The sequence below is a fragment of the Pogona vitticeps genome, chromosome Z (genome assembly GCF_051106095.1).
Source record: "Pogona vitticeps strain Pit_001003342236 chromosome Z, PviZW2.1, whole genome shotgun sequence".
Classification (NCBI taxonomy): Eukaryota; Metazoa; Chordata; class Lepidosauria; order Squamata; family Agamidae; genus Pogona; species Pogona vitticeps.
In genome coordinates, this window is record NC_135799.1 from 2,573,364 (window position 1) to 2,577,711 (window position 4,348).

The window sequence follows — 4,348 nt, forward strand, 5'->3', positions numbered from 1 at the left end:
AGTTTGGCCATTAGATGCTTTGCATAGAGTTTCCCAATGATGGACAAGAGACTAATTGGCCTATAGTTGGAGGGGAGTGAACGGTCTCCCTTCTTGAAGATGGGAGTTATAATGGCATTCGTCCAAGCTTCTGGCATTAGGCCAGTTTGGTCAGCCATTGAAAAGGTGGAAGCAAGAAGGGGGGCCCAAAAATCCGAGTCATGCTTTAGCATTTCAGCTGAGATGACATCAGGGCCAGGGGCTTTTCCATTTTTGAGTTGAGAAATTAACTCACGGACTTCGTCGGGTGTGGTCAAGGGCCAGTTGGGTAAGGCGGTCAATGGGGGATCTAAAAAGTTTGGAACATCAGATTGTCTTTCATAGAACAGAGCTGAGAAGTGTCGAAGCCACTCCAGAGATGAAACTGTGGAAGCCTCTGGATCAGCTTTGTGAGAGGACCCAGATATTATAGACCAGAAGAGTTTAGATTTATTATAGATTGTGGCTTGATATAGCTGTTCCCACTGGGAAAATGAAAGGTCTTCTTTCTTTTTCTGGATAAGTTGTTGGAGTTGTTTTTTAAGGTCAAAGTATCTTAGAAGTAGAGATCTGTCATTAGAGTCCCGGAATTGGCGGTAAGTATCACGGATGAGATGTTTCAGTTCACGGCACCCCTTGTCTGCCCAGGGAAAACTATAAGGCGTTCTTAAGTTCCTTTGAGATCTTGGGCTCTGGATCAAAGAATCAACTATGTGGGAAAGTATAGCCTCGTATCTTTTAATAAATTCGGGGGGGTCGTCAGATAAAGTACAGTGAAGCCGGAGTTCTAACATGGTGTGGGATTTGATTAAGTTAGAAAATATTTGAATTGAGGCCTCGTTCCAATGGATTTTGCCTAGGACCTCAGTAGATTCAGCAGGGAATTGTTTGGCTAAAAGAGAGCTTGGCTGGTAGTGAAGCTTAATTATCAATGTTAAAGGAACATGGTCGCTATCTGTGTGGTCGCCCACTGCAAAATCAAAGACGTATGGCAGAAAAGAAGAAGAGATCACTATATAGTCAATTACGCTGCAGCCTCTGGGTGACAGGAAAGTAAAATCACCGGAATTAGGGAAGTTCATTGACCCATTAAGCCATATTCTGTTAAACTGGAAACAAAATTTTGTTAAACAAATACCAGCACGGTTTAGTAGTTTGTCTTTTGAATATCGGCTTTGAGAATAAGGAGGTGGTAAAAAGGTGTCGTAGTCAATATCAAGAGCCTTGTGGAACAACAAGGTATTGTTACCAACTCTTGCATTAAAATCTCCTGCCAGAATAATTTCTGAGGAGGGAAATTTTCTTTCCAGGTCCTCCATAAGAGAAGTTAAGTGTGACCAATAGTGATGTAGAGAGGCAGAATTGGGGAATGGTGGAATATATATGTTAAGTATGATTAGCGTTGTTTTAGCAAAGGTAAGTTTTATGGCTTGAATTGAGCGAGGAAAATCCGACAATAAATTGACAGCTTCAGAGGTTAGATGCGAGACGACCAGACTTGCTAGACCGGCTTGTGGACGGCCTCTGTTGTTAGTTTTTAGGGCTGGAGAACAATAAGAGTTGAAACCTTCGACGTTAATTTGCGTTAAAGCCCAGGTTTCTTGGAGGAGCACGACGTCGAAGGATCGAAGGTAATTCAGGAAGTCTTTGTCCTTGGACTTGCTCCTCCATCCTGAGAGGTTCCAAGAGATTAGCTTGATAGGTGAAGTGGAGGAGGAGTATGAAAGGGGGTTGACCAGTCAATCAGATTCAGTAGGTAGGTCAAGAAGGTTATTGGATTGGGATGGAGCGCAACCATTGGCAATCACCTCAAGGTCGGAATCATGACCCACGAGAAAATTAGAAGGGTCTCTGATTTGGTGCAGAGCAGCATTAGAATCCGTTGTCCATGGTACACAGAGGAGGTTCTGGCTATGAAACGGTTGGGGAGATGGTTTTAGTGCAGATGGAGGAAATATCACTGCGACTATGACCAAACACAGCTTAGAGCCCATTATCAGGCCTACTCTGTGGCGATATGGCTGGCGAAATGCCAGTATTTCTCCAGTCGTATTGCTTCCTCGGCGTGTCATCCAGCAGAGCTATTCGAGTGGTTCGGGACCTTCTTCAACCTAATGGTTCAGTGGAGGTCCTGGACGCCTCAGTGGCTTGCTGTAACGAATTTATTGCACGCTTTGAGGGAAAAATTGCTCAGATTCGCAAAGAGTTGGACTCCACTGTTGATGCAGAGCCTATGGTTGTGTCCAGTGCTCCGGATTTATGTCATAATTTATTGGATGAGTTCCAGTTGTTATGGCCTGAGGACAGGATGCTTGGATCAGTTCGTGCCACCACTACACGACTCTACCCTTGCCCATCATGGCTAATAAAGAAATCTGCCAGGGGAGCACACACCTGGATCCTGGATGTCATCAACTCCTCGTTAAGAGAGGGATTGGTCCCTGCCCCATTAAAGGAGGCGGTGAGTCGCCCACTCCTAAAAAAACCTAATCTGGACCCAGGTCTAGTGATCAACTATCAACCAAGAGCAAACCTCCCTTTTCTGGGCAAGGTGTTGGAACGTGTGGTGGCTGAGCAACTCCAGACTCTCCTGGATGAAACGGATTATCTAGATCCATTTCAATCGGGTTTCAGGCCGGGTTATGAGACAGAAACTGCCTTGGTCGCCCTGTTTGACGACCTTTGCCGGGAGAAGGACAGGGGCAATGCATCCCTGTTGATTCTCCTGGACCTCTCAGTGGCTTTTGACACCATCGACCATGATGTCCTTCTGGACAGATTGGCTGGGATGGGAATGGGAGGGACTGTTTTACAGTGGTTCCGCTCCTACCTGGCTGATCGACTCCAGAAGGTGGTGCTGGGAGACAGTAGCTCTGATCCATGGCGGCTGCATCATGGGGTTCCTCAGGGCTCTATACTGTCCCCCATGCTGTTCAATATCTACATGAAACTGCTGGGGGAGGTTGTTAGGAGGTTTGGGCTGAGGAGTCAGCAATATGCTGACGACACCCAGCTCTACCTCTCATTCTCTACCAATCCAGGTGTGGCAGTCACCGTTCTGAACTTGTGCCTGGACTCAATAATGGTCTGGATGAGGGTCAATAAACTGAGGCTCAATCCAGACAAGTCTGAAGTGCTGCTGGTAGGTGCCGTGCCAGATAGGTTAAAGGGCCATTTCCCTGCTTTAGACAGGATTACACTCCCCCTAAAGGACAGGGTCCGCAGCTTGGGGGTGCTCCTTGACCCCGGTCTGAACTTGGAAGCCAAGGTGGACTCAATGTCCAGGGGTACATTCTTACAGCTGTGGAGAATACATCAACTTCACCCTTACTTGGATGAGCAGAGCCTGGCAACAGTCACTCATGTACTGGTTGTGATAAGCTTGGTTATGAAAGTTCATAAAATGATTTATTGATGGGATTTGCAATCACAAAGTTACCCCGAAAGGGTAGTCCTGGTTGAGAAAGAGGGAAGTTTCTTTCATGGGGGGGATTTTCATTTCCATGGAGGGGGGCGCAAATACAGTGTCCTGTGAAGTCCCTCTAGGAGAAACTGACCTTGGTTTCCTGGTGATTTCAGTCCAATTTCCCCAGAAGGGGAGGGTATGCTGGGGGTGTCTCCCCCCCTTCAGCCTTTCAAGGGACCCCCTTCGTCCTCAGCCCCCCCCCGGTAGCCCACCCCCCCTCCTTGCCTTGGTATCCACGCAGGGCATAAGGGGGGGAAGCTCTGCTTGCCATCTCTTCCCCCCCACTCTCCCCTCTCCATCCAGACCGACCCAGACCCCCCCCCCCCGTCCGGACTTCTGGGATCTCAAGAGGACAAGGCTGAAAGGGGGGGAGACTCCGAGTCCGTCTGGATGCTCTGGCTCCGCCCAGGGAAGAACAATGGGGACCCAATGAGAACTTGCTCCTCCTGCGCGTCACCCGTTGCTGGGCGGAAGCCCTCCAGTGCGTCTATGGCGTCTATGAGGGGGTTGCCTGGCAACCCGGTGACTCAAAGGGAGAGATTCTGGCTCCGCCCACAAGACAAGGGAAACCCAATGAGAGCTCGCTCCTCCTCCTGCTCCTTCCGCGTCACCTGTCTCCGGGCAGAAGCCCCTCCCTCTGAAGGCTCGCTAAGCAAGAACCCCCGTTCCCCCCCTTTCTTCCCTCTCGAGTGACTGACGGGCTGTCCTCCAAGCCCACCCACGGCTCATCTCTGCGCACGCGCGAGATCCCCTCACTGGCTATTCCGCTCGGTCTCCCGCGCATGCGCTCCTCTGCCCCATAGAGGGGGGGTGAGTTAGCCAGGGGGGGCGGGGTCTGTGGCGCGTGCGCAGTTGAGAAGGCGG